The following is a 21,285-nucleotide window of genomic DNA, read 5'->3' as shown; positions in this document are numbered from 1 at the left end:
AGACACAGGGTCAGTTCTATGAGCAACATGACAAAATTGCATTGACATTTATTTTATTCAGAACACTGCTTTTAAAATTTGTCATCTTAGTAATTGTTTACAAAACAGTGTAACAGGCTGAATAAAAGCCTTAGTATCCTAAACATTTTTTCATTCTCCAAATGATTTGGGAGAAGTAATAATGTATCCAAATAACAAAATGAGAATAAAAGCAGCTGTATGTGCCAGGCACTCTACCAGTGGGGCTGCATTGGAACCTCGTAACAAATCTTCTAAGGCCATTTGTATTTACCCTGCCTTCTAGATGAGAGGCTGACCTGGGCCACAGGAAGGCACTTGTCCCTGGTCTCACAGCTGAGAAATGGGTGAGCTGGACATGGAGTTCAGACAGACTGACCCTAGTTTCCTCTTTCCACCACAGCATGCTGCCTAGGAAGTGCTAGGAATTCACTTGTAATGGAGAATTTTAGGAGCATAACCAGTATTTGGGAAGTCACGCCACATGAAGGTTATTTTCCTTTAAAGCAAGAAGACCTATTGCGACTGAGGCCTATGGCAGAAGAAAGCATATCAGTTTCAGGCAAGGGGCATTTTGCAAAGTGAGAGGCGTTGGTGGTTTTATTCTCAGAGATTATTTCCATTCCTCCTAAGTTTTTCACTTCCTCTTCTTATTTATTTCTATAGCAGCACATCTCAAAATCAGCCTTAGGTATTTGGAAAGTCAAATTTTATCTCCAACTCTCTTGTGAATGTGTTTGTTGATATTGGGAAATCTGGTCATGATAATAATTAAATGCAGGTACAAAGGAAAACTGCAAGGTCACATAGTTCTAAAATGGCAGAGAGGGTTTTTCCTGATGGGTTAGCTCCAAGCAATTGGTAGTGGCTGCGCTGAGAATAAGCTGCAGGCATGATGGCTCATTACCCCTTAACACTTCGGTTTTCTTCATGCAAGGAATTTTCTGCATGTAGGGCTCAGCTCTCAAAATCAGGAAATTAACACTGATACATTACACCATCAAATCCTCCAGACCCCATTTAATTGTCCCCACAGAGTCCTCCGTAGGCCAGGATGCAAGTCAGGATCACGCATTGCACCTGGTCGGTCTGCCTCTTCAGTCTCCATCCAATTCCTTGTCTTTTCCTAATCTTGACATTCTTGAAGCATCCAGGCCTGTTACTTTGTACATCTCCCAACTTGTGCTTGTCTGATGTTTCTCATAATTTAATTCAGGTGGTGCATTTTTGGCAGGAATCTCACAGAACTGAGACGCTGTCTGTCTCAGTGTTTTCTATCAGGAGGCAGGTGGATGTTGGCAGTGTGTGCCGTTACTAGGCATACTAACTTCTTTTATCACCTGGTCAAGATGATGTTGGTCAGGCTTCTCTTCTGTTCAATAAACTGATTAAGTGTGATGAGCTTATTGGTTAATAAGTAGTAAGTAGCATGCAGGGAGATACTTTGAGACTATACAAATATTCTAATTCCTTATCAGACTTGCCCCTCCTGAATTTTCATCTGCTGATAGTTTTTGCTTGAATTAATTATGACTGTGTTGGTTGCTAAACTGTGATTTTTCTAATCCCATAATTTCTTTTAGCTTTAATAGTTGGCATTCTACTGTTAGGAAGAGCTTCTCCCTAACTTTTACTAATTAATTAGTAATTAATCATTACTGATTCAATTAATTTTACTCACAACACTTTTTTTTAAATTTTATCTTAGTAACAGTTTATAAGACAGTATAACAGACTGATTAAACCTTAGCACCTTGAAGATCTTTGCATGCCCCAAAGATTTGAGAGAAGTAATAATATATCCAAATAACAAAATGAGAATAAAAGCAGTTATAATTTACTGAGCACTTACTATGTGCCAGGCACTCTCCTGGTACATAGTAAGTGCTCAGTAAATTAGTAATTAATTAGCAGTTAGTAATTAGTTAGCATTTAGTAATTAATTCAGATAATTGATTACTATTTTTCTCAGAGACTTATACTCCATTACTATCACTAACAATTTTTTGTTTGTTTTTGTTTTTTTTGAGACAGGGTCTCACTCTGTCACCCAGACTGGAGTGCAGTGGCACGATCACTGCTCATTGCAGCCTTGACCTCCCAAGTGATCCTCCCACCTCTCAGCCTCCTGAGTAGCTGAGACTGCAGGTGTGTGCCACCATGCTCGGCTAAATGTTTGTATATTTTGTAGAGATAGAGTTTCACCGTGTTGCCCAGGCTGGTCTCAAAATCCTGGGCTCGAGTGATCTGCCTGTCTTGGCCTCTCAAAGTGTTGAGATTACAGGCATGAGCCACTGCACCTGGCCTATTTTTAAAATTTTGATGTTCAAATTATCCCAGACTTGACCAGTGGAAGCTTCTTCAAACTGGCTCCTGTGTTCTTTTGACATGCTCCCATCATTCTGTGAGAACATCCATATTTCTTGGCACAATAAAATATTTCGGGCTTGTGTTTTCTCTGCCCTAGACCTAAAGTTAACAATCTGTCCGTTTGGTCAATTAATTATTGAGGGAGGTATGTTAAAATCTCCCACTATAATAGTGGATATTTTTCTTTTTCCTTTTTTTTGAGAAATAGGATCTCATTGTTGTCCAGGCTGGAGTGCAGTGCTGTGATCATAGTTCACTGCAGCCTCGAACTCCTGGGCTCAAGTGATTCTTCCGTCTTTGCCTCCCAAGCAGCAGGGACTACAGGTGCATGCCACCACACCTGGCCAATTTTGGTATTTTTTTAAAACCGAAATTGGGTCTCACTATGTTACCCAGGCTGGTCTTGAACTCCTGGCCTGAAGCCATTCTCCTGCTTCAGCCCAAAAGTGCAGGGATTACAGGCTATTTTTGTTTCTATTTGTAGTTCTGTCAAATTTTTGTTGTCTATATTTTTAAGCTTTGTTAATGGGTACATCTACTGGATGAACTGTACTTTTAGCATTATATGGCACACCTCTGCCAAATTCATGTGCTGAAATTTAATCAGCAATGTGATGGTAATAGGTGGGGCCTTTAAAGGTGATTAAGTCATGTGAATGACCTTTATAAAAAAGGCTTCACGCATTGTTCAGCTCTCTTTCCCCTTCTATCTCTTTCGTCATGCAAAGAGAGGATGTGGTGTTTGTCCACACTGGAGGATGCAGCGTCAGGGCGCCACCTTGGAAGTAGAGAGCAGCCCTCAGGGGACGCTGAGCCTATGGAAGTATGGTTTTTTTTTTTTTTTTTTTTTTTTTTTTTTAGACGGAGTCTCACTCTGTCGCCAGGCTGGAGTGCAGCGGCGTGATCTTGGCTCACCACTACCTGCACCTCCTGGGTTCAAGCGATTCTCCTGCCTCAGCCTCCTGAGTAGCTGTGACTACAGGCACATGCTACCATGCCTGGCTAATTTTTGTATTTTTGGTAGAGACGGGGTTTTACCATGCCAGCCAGCCTGGTCTCGAACTCCTGACCTTGTGACTGCCCGCCTCAGCCTTCCAAAGTGCTGGGATTGCAGGTGTGGGCCACCGTGCCCAGACGGAAGTCTTGATCTTGGACTTCCTATTCTCTAGGACTACAGGAAATACATTTCTGTTCTTGATAATTACCCTGTCTCAGGTATTTTTATTATAGCAGCACAAATGGACTAAGATACTCTTATCTCTAGTAATACTTTTCTAAGGTTGATTTATCTGTTATTAATTACATACCGTAGTTTAGTTTTTGTTTAACGTTGTCCTGGTATATTTTTTTCAACCTTTTACTTTCAATATCTTTGTTGACATATAATTTGGTGTGCCTCTTGCAAACAGAGGTAGCTGGATTTAAAAAAAATCTAGTCTGATTTAAAAATGTAATTTGACATTTTTAAACCTGTAGTATCACATTCCCTTCAAAAACTGTAGTTATTAATATATTTGGATTTATTTCTACCATATCTATTTGTACTTTCTATTATCCTCACTTTTCTGTGTTTCCCTCTCCTTTCTCCCTTTCTTTGGATTTATTATTGAGTAGTTTTCCTATTTCATTTCCTGCCTCTGCTAGTTTGTTAGTTATATACCTTATTTCCCTTCATAAGGTATTGGGAAGACGTGAATTCTTGGAGGACATTATTTCACTGAATATATATGTCTAATTTTTTTCCCAGACTATTAGTGCATTTTCAATGATATTTTATTCAAGATTTGCTTGTTTTAGCAGGGGAATGGGGAGTCCCCGGATCATTCAGTCATACATCAGAAATAAATGTCTATATATCTTTTTTTATTTTTTGTCAAGGTGGTAAGCACTGTGATGGCAAGGACTGTGTCAATTCCGTTTAGCTTTCTGTTCTCAGTGCCTAGCACAAAATTCTTTGTCATTCGACGTAATTCCAGCACAGTCTGGACCTTCACCTCTCTGCATCTCTTGATGTCAGGGGGAAAACCTCTGGTTATATCCATCTTCTGGCTGACACACACATGCCTGTCCTTTGCTCCCTCCTCATGACTGGATTGTTGATGAGCCAAGGACCCAGCCTCCTACTATTCTGGGTGAAGTCAGGCATTAAACTCTCTCTGTTGCTTAAGATCCTCTGATGAGAAGAAGCAGTTCTTGGGAAATCACTTTGTCCTCCATTTAAGGGACAGCTTCCTAACTGATATGGTTTGGCTGTGTCCTCACCCAAATCTCATCTTGAATTGTAGCCCCCATAATCCCCATGTGTCGTGTGAGGGACCCAGTGGGGGTTTTTCTTATGCTGTTCTCGTGGTTCTTGTGATAGTGAATAAGTGTCATGAGATCTGATGGTTTTATAAAGGGCAGTTCCCCTGCACATGCTGTCTTGCTTGCTGCCATGTAAGACATGCCTGTGCTCCCCCTTCAGCTTCTGCCATAATTGTGAGGCCTCCCCAGCCATGTGGAACTGTGAGTCCATTAAATCTCTTTTTCTTTATAAATTACCCAGTCTTGAGTATTTCTTCATAGCAGTATGAAAATGGACTAATACACTGACTAATGAATCCATTAGGTGACTCTATCCCAACCCTTGTTTAAATACCACATTTTCTGCCACCATTCATACACTATGGGTGTCCCTTGACTCTAGCTTTGCTGGCCACAATTACATGTAAGTTATCTCAGGAAACACAGTGTGCAAAGGAGCAATCACAGGAGGGAGTGAGAAAGAAAGTGAGAAAATTCAAGATTATGGGTGAGAGAGAGCAAAGCAGAATGGCAAAAAATAAAAAATAAAGAAAAAATAATTGCAACCATATGGCAACAATTACTAAGGATTTAATATATACCAGGCTCTGTTCTAGAAAAAAGAGCCAGAGCAAGAAGCAGGTGCCAATTCATGAAGAAGTCATAAACATCCCTGGAATAAATTGGAAATATGGCACAGTTAATTAATTCAAGTTTCCCTATGCAAGTCTTTACACCGGTGAAGAAAACAGTGTAGATAAGATGCTATTCCTGCAGAAGCAGATGTCACCTTCCCAAAGAAAACAAAACAAAACATGGAGAAATAGTTTCTCTTTGGCCTAGATCTGTCTCTGCTGAGAACTTTGCACAATAACAGGCTTGCCTTTCACTAGATTCCAACAAACAGAAATTTGTTGGAAGGGGGCTGATGTAGTCTCTGGAAATCCTGGAGCCAAAAAACAAATGGTGTCATCCTGTTTCATAGGAATGAATCATTTTTAAAACTTAAAACATTTAAGATTCCTCTTAAAAGATGAGACCTGTTGTTGAGATGCTTAAAGAAGTAGTAGTCGGTTCGTGAGAAATCAGGTGAATATGGCAGATGAAGCCAGACTTCGTAGCCCAATTCGTTCAACTTTTGAGGCCTTGGTTGTGCGATGCGTGGTAGGGCATTGTTGTGAAGAATTGGCCATTTCTGTTGACCAATGCCAGCTGTAAGTGTTGCAGTTTTTGGTGCATCCATCCATTTGCTGAGCATACTTCTCAGATGTCATGATTTTGCCAGAATTCCGAAAGCTATAGTGGATCAGATCGTCAGCAGATCACCGGTGACCATGACCATTTTTTGGTGCAAGTTTTGTTTTGGGAAGTGCTTTGGAGCTTCTTGGTCCAACCACTGAGCTGGTCATCACTGGTTGTCCTATAAAATCTACTTTTCATCGCATGTCACAATCTGATCAAGATATGGTTCGTTGTTGTTGCCTAGAATAAGAGAAGATGACACTTCAAAACGATGTTTGTTTTCATTTTCACCCAGCTCATGAGGCACCCACTTACTGAGCTTTTTAATCTTTCCAATTTGCTTCAAATGCCAAAGGACTGTAGACAGGTCGATGTTGAATTATTTAGCAACTTCTGGTGTAGTTGTAAGAGGATCAGCTTCAATAATTTCTCTCAATTGGTCATTGTCAACTTCTGATGTCCAGTCACTGTGCTCCTCATCTTCAAGGCTCTTGTCTCCTTTGCAAAACTCCTTGAAGCACCACTGCACTGTTCGTTCTTTAGCAGTTCCTGGGCCAAATGCGTTGTTGATGTTGTGAGTTGTCTCCACTGCTTTATGACCCATTTTGAACTTGGATAAGAAAATCGCTAGAATTTGCTTTTTGTCTAACATCATTTCCATAGTCTAGAACACAAAAATAAACAGCAAGTAATAAGTCATTAGCAAAAAGACATAAAGCAAGAAATGCCCATTAACACGACGTATAACATAACATTATTTTAAAAGAATGTATTCCAATATCAAATGGCAAATTCCAACAATTCAAAAACCACAATTACTTTTGCACTCACCTAACTCTTAAAAGATGAGACATAATTTTAAAAATTATAAAAGAAAATAGAAATGAGAAAAATAACTATAAGAAAATTGGGATTTTTTTGTGTGGCCAACATTGAAGGTAAAAAGAAAAGCATTTCTGAGTCTATTTGGAAGAAGAACTTTTAGCTACGTAAAATCATCTCTACTCTTAAGTGTGACTAATGCACTTCAGTTATGAGTGATGGGAAAACTGTCAAATGCAAAATAATTTTGAAGAGTTAAAATGTAATGTTATATCTAATGTGAAACAAATATCTAGTTTAGAATATAAAGAGATATAAATGTTTTATTTGTCAAAAATCAGTTTTTGTTTATTCTACTCAGCACACAGAGCTCCTGTTTTTTTTGTTTTTTGCACCACTTGCTGAACAACGAGACCCATCCTCCTGGAGCCTGGTGCTCTCCTGGGTAAGGACTAGCAATGATATGATGTGGATCTGAGGTCGTTGGTCCTGGCACCATATATCACTATGTGGGTGTCTTCCAGCAGGGGAACATGGAAATCCAGGCGATGATCAGGAAAACAGGATCATCCCAAGCTTTGTGGTCCTCACCAACATGGAACGATTGATTGGACGATCAGTGATAGTGCAATGAATCAAACTGTGGTTGAAGCCTACTAAGACCATTTCATCACTAAGGATCTGTTTGGATATTTGGGTGGGGCTTACATGGTGGTGGTGGTGGTGGCATGTGGCAGTAATCCCAGTTAGAGTACATGTGAGGGAATGAAAGCTTCCATCCCAAGAAGGTGTCTTTTACGTTTCTGAAAAACGTGGAGAAGATTGCAGAAGCTACCTCTGGGAGGATTGTTACTATTTTGTCGTCACGGGTCTTCTTATTTCATCTCTTAATTGGAAACATGAACAGTCTCACTGTGCCCAGAATCATCAGTGAGGCAATGTCCACTGCCTCTGTTCATGGCTTAGACAAGAAGGTTGATGTTAAAAGAGTTATATTGATCTTCGAAGTTGGAAGTGGCATTTGGATGTATCTATTCTCCCTTCTGAAGATGGTATCTTTTATGTCAAGTCTTCATCTAAACAAATCCACTTGAGTTAAAGAAGACTTTGACAACTGAATGGTCAATGATTTCATTGCCAAACTCAAGTGTGAAAAAACCAAAAGAGACTTCTGTTACCTCCACACTTACTGCAAGCATCTCACCATGAATATGATTAAGCCCCCCTGCCCTATAAAGCAACTGATTCTCCATATCCATCCTTAACTTGAAGAACTGAATGGTCTCTTGTCCACTTGCCCCTGGTGCCTGGGCCCTTCAAAACAGCAAACTCATCAAGTCACAGATTATTTATTTGTATATTTCATTTTATTTTATTTTTTTGAGATGGGGTCTTGCTCTGTCGCCCAGGCTGGAGTGCAGTGGTTTGATCTTGTCTCACTGCAACCTCTGCCTCCCAGGTTCAAGCATTTCTGCTGTCTCAGCCTCCTGAGTAGCTGGGACTACAGGTGCATGCCAAGACGCCCAACTAATTTTTGTATTTTTAGTAGAGACAGGGTTTCACCATATTGGTCAGGCTGGTCTCGAACTCCTGACCTCAGGTGACCCACCTGCCTCGGCCTCCCAAAGTGCTGGGATTACAGGCATGATCCACCACGCCCAGGAGGTCACAGATTTATAACATCGCCCTAGTGGGGCACTCTGTCATATGTCAAAGAATAAGAAACCTACATGGGACTTCTCAATGATAGGATGAGACTGTCACTTAGATAAGGCTGTCTGGACCACAATTTAATCTGGCACAGATCTAGCAATGTTTAGGATTTTTTTTTTTTTTCCTCAAGGATCTTTGGAATAGAAGTCTCTGTTGGAATTATTTCTGTTCTGATCTGCTGGGCCACTAAGCAGTGCAGACTTTATTGCTTCTCAGACAACCGGCATCATACACTTACTCAGGTTTATGAAAATGAGAGAGCAATCAATGACCAATGACAACCTGCCTGAGGGTCCACAGCATTCTTCAAGTTGATCTAAACTATGACACTGAGGCCTGTGGGAAGCCCCGTGTGTCAGCAGAGCAGAGCACAGGCAAAGAGAAGAAGTTTATGATTGTTGAAGACAAAGGATGTCTTTGAGAAAGGAAGATATTGAGTTCATAGAGCAAGAAGATGAGAGGCACAGGCGGAAGAGGAGAAGCACAGAGGGAAGCTGTCTTTCAACTATTCACTGAACTCCTGTGCTCTCAATCAGAAGGCCATTGTGGAAGAGGAGAAACTTCAAGACAAGTACAATGCAATCATCAACTGGCTGGACAAGAGTCAGTCTACTGAGAACAAGAGTTTCTGAAAAGAAGAAACTAGAGAATGTCTTGCCAAGCCACCATCCTAAGTCTGTCCTGAGGGCAGAAGCCACACCAAGAAGATGTCCTAGCAGTTCCTGAGGGGCTGAGCTCCCTGTGCTGGTTCTGCATCCACCACCAAGACCAGTAAATGCACGTTCTACCCAGCCAGTCAAACATAGGAAGAGAGAATTCAGACCCAAGTCCCTACAGTGGCACTATCTTAGCTGTGATACAAATTCTTGAGCATTCCAATACTTGATTATGCATATAGTTATTTTTATAAGTGAACACTTTCCTACAATTTACTTTTTTACAGACCTGTTCAAACAGGTCTGTAAAAAAGTAAAAAAATGCTACTCATGTCCTAGAGAATAAATATCCACTTAAATTGACATTAGAAAAGGAAGAGAATAAGTCACTTTTCATCTCCTGAATAAGCATTAACAAAAACTCCGAGAGTGTTCATCAGCTTGAAGGTCCCTCCAGTTATTAACCTACCTGAAGTAGACACAAAACTTTCATCCCTAGGAGCTAAAGCTAAGGACAAGTTACATAACTCTCATTGCTAGACACCATTTCTTCAGAAGGCTGACTTTTTTGGGGTGTTAAATTCAGAGAGGAATTTATTTTGTGGATCCCTCTGAAGGGAACATTAAGCAAATTAATGACTAATGTTTTGTGAAGTTTTACAGAAAATTCAGAAATGATTTTCATGGAGATGGTTCTTAAAGGAATCTGAGAAAATCTGATGAATCTCAGACACAAGGAGGCTCCTGTCACTTTACTTCAAATCCGCAAATATTCCTTGAGGAGCTACAAGATGCCAGGCGCTATCACAGGTCCTAAGACACAGCAGTATGTGACATACATGTTCAACTTTGTATGATGATGTCTCAGGATTTACATTAAATTGGCAAAACAAATCAATGACAAAGCTATTCACTGAGGAGAAAGTAAGCTAGACTTGGGTAGGAAATTTTCTAGGGCATAATTTTCTTGTTGTTGATTTTAATTTTGTGGTTTGTTCTTTATTTTTATGTAATTGAAGATTTAACAATTTTTGGCCTATGCATGGTGATTTCCATTGTGATTTTCTATTGTTATTTTAAATGTTTACCAAAGTAATATGTGTCTATAGTTTAAAGCATCTAGAGGTCCTTGGTCCTAGGAGGCTTATGATGAAAACAATAATCCCCTGTTTCTCACTTCCTCATCCCCATTTCCACTCCCAAAAGGTAATCAATTTCAGTTGTTTATTTTTTTCTGATCTTTCCTTTACTCAATAACAATGATGTGCCACTATTTGTTGATTTAGAATTGTTGGCATTATCTGAATGCCGCCCTCCATGAAAGATCCAAAAGCATCCCCCAGCTTTCTCAGCACCAGCCTCCTCCTGCCTCCCTGCACCACAGCCTCTTAAAGTGTAATGTTATAATTGAGTCAGATTGGCATTCTGCATTTGTATATTCTTGGATGTATTTTGGCAATATTTACATGAGTCATAGCTGAAAAACACTGTCTTCCTATGCTATCATGTCCTTTCTTATGCAACTTTTTGTTTTTCCTGGAGTTCGCGACTACCTAACTTTTTCTGTTGTCTTTGTACTTGTCACTATCTAATCCTCAAATTTGACCAGAACCCCTTACATCCCTTGCTGATCATCCCCCAGGTCCTTGTTTTTCTTGGCAGGTTCTTTCAGCTTCTGTCCTCTAGCATTATCCTGCACTGCTTATTTTTCTTGTCTAATTGCTGCCCAGTTGTCAAGTTGGGATCTTCCTTCACCATCACCCTGGGAATACATTCTCCCTTCTCCTACATTGGACTTCTGCTTTCCAGAGCCCTTCTCATCTTTTGTGGTTTACTCTTTTGTCTTGGAGGCAGACATTCCATACTCGTTTCCTAATAAAGAGCCCTGGGAATATTTTTTTCTTTAAAAAGGAGAACTTGTATGCCTGAAAATATCTTTATTCTATCCTCAAATTTGTTTGGCTTGGAATAGAATTCTAGGTTAGAAATGAATCCCCTTAGACATTTGAAGGCTTTACTCCACTTTCCTTTCAATTCTAGAGTTGGTGTTTTGAAATTGAATGCTGCTCTGGTTCCAAACTTCCTGTTTTGTGGCCTGCATTTTCTCTCTGGGAAGTTTTAGAATCTTCTCTTCATTCCTGGGTTCTCAATTTCCCAGCAGTGGGCTTTGGTGTGGGTCTATTTTCACGCATTTGTGCTGAGCAATTGCCATGCTCTTCAGTCTGAAAGCTCAGATCTGTTCGTCTTTGGAAAACTTTTACATCAGATTTTGTTTTGTTTTTGTAATCTCCTCTCCTCCATTTTCTCTGCCTTTTCCCCAACTATTGAATTCCTATCAGACCTTAGGCTGAGCCTCTAGTTTTCTTATTATCTCCTATTTTCCTTATCTTTGTTGCTATCTACTTTTCAGAAGATTCTATTGATTTTATATTAGTTCTGTTGTTGTTGTTGTCATTATTATTATATTGACACAGAGTCCCACTCTGTCACCCAGGCTGGAGTGCAGTGATGTGGTCTCTGCTCACTGCAACCTCCACCTCCAGGGTTTAAGTGATTCTCCTGCCTCAGCCTTCCAACTAGCTGGGATTACAGGCATCTGCCACCACACCCGGCTAATTTTTGTGTTTTTAGTAGAGATGGGGTTTCACCATGTTGGTCAGGTTGATCTCGAACTCCTGACCTCAGGTGATCCACCTGCCTCAGCCTTCCAAAGTGCTGGGATTGTAGGCGTGGGCCACCATGCCTGGTCTGTTATTATTTTTAAAAAATTCTGCTACCATTTTCTTAATGTTTCAAAGAGCTCTTCTTTATTCTCTGAATATTCCCATTTCTTTTTTGTTTTATTTTTAGTATAATTTTAATATTATAGATACAGTATAGTCTTTGTTTCTCTGATGGATAACATGTGTTCATGTATTCCATTCTATCCTCTCTATTATTTATATTTATTCCAAGTCTTCTTTTCTTTTGGATTATGTTGATGAAAACTATGAAATTCTATAAAATATTTGAAGAGATTTATTCTCAGCTAAATATGAGGGCCATGGCCCATGACACAGCTTCCAGAGGTCCTGAGAACATGTGCCCAAGGTGGTTGGGTTACAGCTTGGTTTTATATGTTTTAGGGAGAGATGAGATATCAAATCTTTTTTTTAATTTTTATTTTTTGTGTATTTTTATTATACTTAAGTTCTGTGATACATGTGCAGAACGTGCAGGTTTGTTACTTAGGTATACATGTGCCATGGTGGTTTGCTGCACCCATCAACATGTCATCTACATTAGGTATTTCTCCTAATGCTATCCCTCCCCTTGCCCCCACCCCCCGACAGACCCCAGTGTGTGATGTTCCCCTCCCTGGCCCATATGTTCTCATTGTTCAACTCCCACTTATGAGTGAGAACATGCGGTGTTTGGTTTTCTGTTCCTGTTAGTTTGCTAAGAATGATGGTTTCTAGCTTCATCCATGTCCCCGCAAAGGACATGAACTCATTCTTTTTCATGGCTGCGTAGTATTCCATGGTGTGTATGTGCCACATTTGCTTTATCCAGTCTATCCTTGATGGGCATTTGGGTTGGTTCCAAGTCTTTGCTATTGTGAATAGTGCTGCAATAAATATATGTGTGCATATATCTTTATAGTTTAATGATTTATAATCCTTTGGGTATATACCCAGTAATGGGATTACTGGGTCAAATGGTACATCTAGTTCTAGATCCTTGAGGAATTGCCACACTGTCTTCCACAGTGGTTGAACTAGAGGACACAAGCAAATGGAAAAACATTATATGATAGGAAGATTCAATATCATGAAAATGCTATTTCCATCAAGCTACCATTGACTTTCTTCACAGAATTAGAAAAAACTACTTTAAATTTCAGATGGAACCAAAAAAGAGCCCATATGGTCAAGACAATCCTAAGCAAAAAGAACAAAGCTGGAGGCATGATGCTACCTAACTTCAAATTATACTACAAGGTTACAGTAACCAAAACAGCATGGTACTGGTACCAAAAGAGATATACAGACCAATAGAACAGAACAGAGGCTTCAGAAATAACACCACACATCTACAACCTCTGATCTTTGACAAACCTGACAAAAACAAGCAATAGGGAAAGAATTCCCTATTTAATAAAATATATGGCTTCTGAAGCTATTAGCTAAAGACCTGGAATCAATAGAAAGTAGTGTCTGAGTAAAGATAAGGGGTTGTGTAAATCAAGATTCTTACTATGTAGATGAAGTCTCACAGGTGGCCACTCTTTGAGGCAATAGATGGCAAATGTTTTCCTACTCAGAAGGCAAACGTTTCCTATTCAGAACTTTAAAAGGTGCCAGACTCTCTAGAAAAAAACAAGTAAGGGAAGGAGATTCTCTACAGAATGCAAATTTCCCCCACAAGAGACCACTTTCCAAAATATGTCAAATAAACATATTTTTTGGTAAAATACTTTGAATTTTTTCCCGACCTGCTATCTGTCATGTGATCCTATGCTGGAGTCAGGTTGGAAATGGGTATCTTATTGCTACAAATAATCTGCTTTGTTAGTCTTAAGATCTCTGTTTCAATGTTAATGCTGGCCAGCTGTGCCTGAACTCCAACGGGAGGAGGGTATAATGAGGTATGTCTAACCCTACTTCTTGTCATGGTCTGAACTTTTTTTTTTTCAGGTTTCTTTGGAATCCCCTTGGCTGAGGGGGGTCCATTCAGTTAGTTGGGGGGCTTAGAATTTTATTTTTGGTTTACAGTTAGTTTTAGTCTTTCAGGCTCAAGGCTTTTCTTGGTTTGCCGTTGTATTTTAAGAAGTCACCAAGACATGGATTGGTAGTATTGTGTGCACAGAGGGGGCTCACTGGCAGGCAGGACTCAGCCACTCTGCAGGAGATTCCACCAAACACCCACCTCTACAAGTCTCTTCCCTTGGTCTGGGACATTCCCCAGAGGGGACTCCTCCTTTCCATGGTGAGGCCCTGCACACTGAGTGAGTATCAGATGGGTGAAATGTGAAGGAGTTCTCATGTTGCTTTCTTCTGTAGCTTTTAGGACAGTTGCCGCCATTTTTCCCAGCTGCGTTCAGTCCAGAGGCTCTCTCATGTAAGGTCTTCAAGGAAGGGGAATGGCAGTTACCTGGCTAAGGGGAAAGGAGTTAGGGATGGAGCAGAATCAGATACCATTCCTTCCTAGAGAAATCTCTGTTCCCTCCCCACTTCCCAACAGCCATGGGAGGCTTTTAGAAATAGAAACAGAAAAACAGACAAAAGAAGCCAAGTGGTCTTGGCCCCTGCCCCTCAAAATAGTGCCCACATCCTGCTTTCTATAGGTATATATTTAATTAGTATGTTCCCTGTTCATTCATTCAACAAATATTCAGAAGGTGCTCTTTAATGTGCCAGCCACTGCTCTGTCCACTGAGGATGCAACATTGTGCAAAACAGACGAAAATCCCTGCTCTTATAGAGTACCCATTCTATAGAGGGGTGGGGGTGACCAAAAGCAAACAAATGAATATCTAAGAGGATGGGCGGTCTAGGGCTGTGCAGGGCAAGGAAGGGACTAGTGATGTTGGGACATGCTGTTTCACCTCCAGCCTTAAGAAAGCCCTCTCTTGCAGGGGCCCCAGAAAAGTGAGGACCTGTAGCCAGAGGGCATGTTGGGAGAGGTGTTTCTTGGCCAAGAAAAGAGCAAGCAGAGAGGCCCTGGGGTGGAGGCACATTCTACATAGCAAGGGCTGAGAGATACAGTCAGAGGAGAGCAAGATGCCATTCTCAGGGAGGTGATAGAAGGTAGGGGATAGATGGGACAAACACCATCTGTATTTGAAAAGTTTAACTCTGGCCACTGTAGGAGACAGCAGGAGTCCTGCAACACCACCCCCCTAATTAGTTGGGTGACCATGGGGGCTCCTGATCAGGTTCTGGTTACATATTTAAGGTGGTGCCAACAGGATTTGCAGATGAATTGGGTGCTAGGTGAGAGACAAAGGAGTATTGATGGCTCCGAGCATCAGGAAGAAGGGGGTCATCTTTTCTGATGTAGGAGTAACTTCTTGGGGGGGGGGTCCCCACTTGAATGTAAGACCTGTTTAGTTTGAAGTTTGAGTAGGAATGCCAAGAAAATGTTCCTTGAGACCCTTGTCCACACTCAGGGACACCGTTCTGGGTTGTTTCGCTCAGCCTGCCTTTTGCTTTTCCTTGTCTCTCCCCTCCACTCCTACCACCCTCCTTTTGGCTCCAGAGACCAGCATGGCTGGAAGAGAATAAAGGAAGAAAGTTTAGATGTGTGTAGAGTTAGGAAACACAGAATACTGTCAAAGTGGATAAAGAGAAGTGGGACTGTAGTCCATACTGTTTTATAACCTGCTTTAAAAACAAAAAACTCTATATTGTGGGATTTTTATCTTCATTATTGGTACTTTAGATTCCATTGGAAATTTTTTATGGCCACTTGGGAAAATCTTGTACGTTTTTGTGACTGATATTTCCCCTCTCTCCAACTCTAACCAGAGACTGTGTTTTGTGTTTTCTTGGTGGGCTTGTGAACATAGGTGGTGCTCAGATTGGCCAAGAGAAGAGTACAGGGTGCCTGGGAGCTGGACAGCTATTGTCTACCAGGTGGATGAGCACAGAATGAGAGGAAATTTGACCTAGGAGTTGGCAACAGAGCCCCAGAGCTTGGTAATGGGCTGTGGAAGTATTCTCAGCAAGTGGTGATTGCTCCCAGGCTGTGTGGGGTTCCAATGCACCTGCTAGTGATAGGACAGGTCAAGTAACCTCAGATTAGCACCATAGGGCACCCCACTGTGGACAAAGACTGTATCTGTATGTACACATGTATGTGCATGTGTGTGTGTGCATGTGTATGCATGCACAAGGCCCAACTCCACACGTGAGCTCATGTCACTTCTGGTTTAGGCCAGGAGAGGTCCTATTCAGAGTTCAGGGAAATCCCAAGGTCAGCCTGTCCCATTCCTCCAGATTCTCATCCACACTCAGGGACATGGTTCTGGGTTCTGGATGTTTCACTTAGCCTTCTGTTTGCCTTTTGTTATATCTCCCCTCCACATCTACCACCCTCTCTTTGGCTCCAGAGACCATCATGGGCTGAAGGGAGGCTGGACTCTAGTCCTTAGAAGAGAATAAAATAAAAAAAAATAGGTTCTTAATTATGGGGAGACAAGTGTGCCTTGGAGTTCCTGTCTTCAGAGCAAAGCAGAGGGTCCACTTGCAGGATGTCAGCCCAAGCAAATGGTGAGCCTGGTGGATAGCTTGATGGCAGATTCTTTGTGCCTCCTAAAATGGGAATTGATCAGGGCAGGGTGGCTGATTTGACTGGCAGGGCTGGCTTGGAGTAGGGGAAGGGGGCAGGGAGACTGGGACATAATATCCTCACTCTGTCCCTGCAAGCTGTGGCCACAACAGGATAGGTCAGCTGGCAGAGGGCATGTTAGGAAAATGGAAAGTTGTTTTCAGAAAATGAGCCAGAGAAGAACAGATGCCTGTGTTTTGCTGTTGCCATCACTATGTCTTCTCTGCATAACGTATTCCCAAAAGATGTTTAAAAGGCCTCAAGAAATAATGTTTCATCAACATTTCTTGATGGCAGGTGGGAGGTAAGGAGGCGGCAAGACAGCTTGTTCTGTAGAGAAGTTTTCTTTCCAAGTGGAGGATGAAATCTGAACTGCAGGGGTGGGGGGTTGTAGGCGCAGGAGTTGTTCAAGTGGGTTTGGCATGTACAGACACCAAGATGAGGGTCACTGTGATTCATTCATTCTGTCAGTATTTATTGGGGGCATCTCTCATGCCAGTCCCTCTGTTGGGTGCCGGGAGAACAACTCTGAGCAAAGTAAACTCAAGTTTAAAAAAACAAAGAAGGTCCTTTTGAACATAGAGCTTTCAGATAAAATGAAGGACATTCTGAAGGAAAAAGAAGCATGTAAAAGAATCAAGGTAAAGGGTACTGTGAAAATAAATAATAATTGAAATATGAAAGGTACAAATCTGAAAAATGATCTTTAATTACCAAATGGGAAAGTAGATTAAATTTTTTAATTTAATTTTTGAATAGGTAATATGTTTATGTGGTTTAAACATCTAAATAATACAAAAAGTCATACTCTGAAAAGTCTTGCCCTCTTATTCCCTTTCTTACATAAATAACAGCAGATTTCATAAAACAGGTATATGGGTTTTCTAGGCTGTGTAACAAATTACCACAAATTTAATGGCTTAAAACAATGTGTGTTTATTATCTCACCATTTCTCTGGGCCAGGAATCTGGGTGTGTCTTGGCTGGGTTCTCTGCACAGGGTCTCACAGGGCGGCAGTTAACACATCGACTGGGCTGTGTTTTCATCAGAGGCTAGAGTGGGGAAGGATCTGTTTGCAAGCTCCCTTGAGTTGCTGGCAGACTTTATTTTCTTGCAGCTATAAAACCCATAGCAGTCTACTTCTTCAAAGCTAGCAGAAGAGTCTCTAACCTAAAGAGAAGCCTATTTAAGGAGTTCCATCTAATTAGGTTAGGGCTTCCCAAGATGACTATCATTTGATTAACTCAAAACCACCTGATTTGGGATCTTAATTATATTTGCAAAATCCCTTCCTTTTGGCCATGTCTTATTAGCTAAGAAGCAAGTCAGGCTTTGTGCGAACTCAAGGGCAGTAGATGATCTAAGGCTTCAGTGCACTGGGGATCACCTTAGGGTGTGCCTGCTGCACCAGGGGCTGGCAAACAATAACCCATTGGCCAAATCCAGCCTCTACCTGTTGTTGTAGATATAAGGGTTTTTTTGTTTAGTTATTATTATTATTATTTGTAGGGACAGGATCTCACTGTGTCACCCAGGCTGGAGTGCAGTAGCATGATCATAGCTCACTACAGACTTGACCTTATGGGCTCAAATGATCCTCCCACCTCAGCCTCCCAAGTAGCTGGGACCACAGGTGCATGCCACTATGCTTGGATATTTATTTTTATTTTTTGTAGAGATGGAGTCTCCCTATGTTGCTTAGGCTGGTCTTTCAGTCCTGGGCTCAAGCAATTTTTCTGCCTTGGCCTCCCAAAGTGGGATTACAGGCATGAGCCACTGAGCCTGGCAATAAATATAGCTTTACTGGAACACAGCTACACTCATGAGTTTATGTATTGTCCATATCAACTTTCTTGCTAACATGGCAGAGTTGAGCAGTTGCAACAGAGAGCACATGTGGCCTGCAAGCCTAAAATAGTTGCTACCTGATCCTTTACAGGAAAAGTTTGCAGAGCCCTAGATGCTCTTCTGCACCATGCTTTTCCCCTTACCATTAAAACCAGGTGGTCTCTCCACATCAGTGCACACAGATTTTCACCCTTTTTTATAGCTTCATAGTCATGCTATTCCATTTGAGATACCATAGTTTACTTAACTGTCCATGGCTACTGGACACAAGTGGTTTCCACTCTTTTGCTAAACACAATCTTACAAGTAAGAAATGTTGGGTCTCAGAAGCTGATACCCCAAAATATGACACTTTGACATTCTGAAGTGAAGAAGAGGCCTCAGGGTCTCTCTGACGTCCTCTTAGCCCTTCCCCTGTTTCTCCATTCTATGTCTCTCCCAAAGCGCAGAATGGATTTATTCTTTGAAGTTCCCTTGTTTATCTAAAGTCCAGACCTGCCAAAGGAGGAAACAATGATTTTTTAGTCCCTCCCTGAGTTTTCATTAACTAAACTCATATCACAGGAAGAAAGACTGAGGTCCGTCTGTGCAGGTAGGCATGGATGATTGTCACAAACGTTTGTCTGCTCTGTGGGCCCAACAGACTTTGTCCCAGGCCAGTGTATGTCTTCAAGCTCATTGAATTTCCCTAAAAATCATTTACTATCCCCCTAAAATCATCTACCCCTTCCCATCTCCCTCTCCCATATGAAGAGGGGTATGTAAGCATCTGTACCATTGCAAGTGGGACAGTCGCTCTGTGATTCTTCCCCATGTACGCTAATAAAGCTGTATGTACTTCCTCCTAATAACCTGCCTTTGTCATCTGATTCCTCAGCACACATCCAGGGGAAAAGGGACATTTTCCCTTCCCTCAAACAGAAATTTAAAAATCCTGATCTAATGAAGTCAAATACATTCGTTTCTCTTTTTACTTTGCTTTAAGCAAAGTCTTTTTGGTGTTAAAAATATTTATTTTAGGCCAGGCGTGATGGCTCACACCTGTAATCCCAGCATTTGGGAGGCCAAGGTGGGAGAATTGCTTGAGCCCAGGAGTTCAAGACCAGCCTGAGCAACATAATGAGACCCCCATCACAACAAAAAATAAAAGATTAGCTGAGCATGGTGGCACATGCCTGTAGTCTCAGTTGCTCAGGAGGCTGAGGTAGGAGGATGGCTTGAGCCCAGGAGGTCGAGGCTGCAGTGAGCTGTGATCACACCACTGCACTCCAGCCTGGGCAACAGAGTGAGACCCTGTCTCAAAGAAAAAATATTTTTTGATTAAAAATGTAATACAAAATTATACAAAGTTTAAAACTTTAGAAATAAAAGGTGTCTAAAGTACAAGGCCTGGGCATTTGTGGGAAAATGGTAGGGAAGAAAGATTGCCCATGGAGTCTTTTTCTCACAGTCTCTGGGAATGCACTATCAACCGCCTTTGCTGAGCTCAGCCAAAGCTGGGCTACAAGGCATGAGAAAGCCTAAGGGTATAAGAGGCTGAAGTTGGGTCTTTTCCAGGCTAGGAAGGGCCTGGGTGCCTGAGGCAGAGCCCTGGGGTGAGGCTTGAACTCCACAGTGCCTACAGGCAGCTCATGGAGACCTAGAGACCAGTCTGGAAGGGCGGAACTAGCCAGTGTGCTCTGCTCTGGAGGACCCACTGGTCTCCCTCAGAGGAGCCTCAGGGAAGTTGATCAGGTGATCCTAGTGGTCCACCTCTGAAAGATGAGAGAGCAACAGCCTTGCAATGGGAAAAGTTCAGACCTGGGTGCTGCTTCCCAGCTGCAGGCAGGGAACTGAGCATCCCAAGCTGCACAACAGAGCCCATGGGAGCAGTGACTGCTGGGCCCCCACCACCTGAGGGCTGCCACAAACAAGGTAGCCCAGCCAAGCACGGCTCCAAGGGTGAAGAGAGCTGAAAGGAGGCAAGGCAGGAAAGCAAGGCATCTAAGGCATCCCAACAGGCAAAGAGAGGAAGAATACGCAGTCAGCTTGCACAGAAACAGGCCTGCTGCTGGAAGCAGCTGCGGCTTGAACCAAAAATCAGTAAGAGCGCTTCAGAATCCAATGACAGCATGGACTGGAACTGAAGAATTATTTTTGAATTAAAAAAATTAAGCATATATCTTCAAAGGGATGACTTCCTCTACTTAAACACAAATTAGTGGCCTGGAAGATTAAGTGGAAGACATGTATCTCGAAGCCCAGAGAAACATTTGCAGATGAAAATTGTATGAGGGAACAAAATAAGAAACTTGAATGTTAGAACCATAAAAGCTGATAGGCTGGCCGCGGTGGCTCACACCTGTAATCCCAGCACTTTGGGAGAGCAAGGCAGATGGATCATGTAAGGTCAGGAGTTCGACACCAGCCTGGCCAACATGGTGAAACCCCATCTCTACTAAAAATACAAAAATAAGCCAGGTGTGGTGGTGGGCACCTGTAATCCCAGCTACTAAGGAGGCTGAGGCAGGAGAATCACTTGAACCCAGGAGGCAGAGGTTGCAGTGAGCTGAGATCACGCCATTGCACTCTAGCCTGGGTGACAAGAACAAAACTCTGTCTCAAAAACAAACAAAAAACTGACAGAAAAATGATAGGGTAACAGTGTAGGAGAGGAATTCACTAAGCAGATGCCTGAAATAACTCTCCAAATTGTAAATCACTTGAGTGTATAGGTAAAACCAGTCACCCGGGGTTCCACTGAGGACTCATGAAAGAGACGCCCAATGGACCAAGGCTGACCATGTCACTGCCCAGCAAGAATCAGTAGAAAATCTTATAAGCTTCCAAAGGGAAAGAAATAATACTTAAAAGAAAGTGCAACTGTTCTCAGATTTTCCACTGGCAACACTGTAAGATACAAGACAGCAGAGCAATCAATGCCTACACTGAAAGGATAGGGCTGTCAATCAAGCCTCTGGACTAGCATGGGGTCCTCTGTCCGTCAGTTTGAAAATACGCTAGCATTTCATTCAGCCAGAG

Source organism: Nomascus leucogenys, chromosome 22a (genome assembly GCF_006542625.1).
Source record: "Nomascus leucogenys isolate Asia chromosome 22a, Asia_NLE_v1, whole genome shotgun sequence".
Taxonomy (NCBI): domain Eukaryota; kingdom Metazoa; phylum Chordata; class Mammalia; order Primates; family Hylobatidae; genus Nomascus; species Nomascus leucogenys.
Note: the sequence above shows the minus strand (reverse complement) of the source record.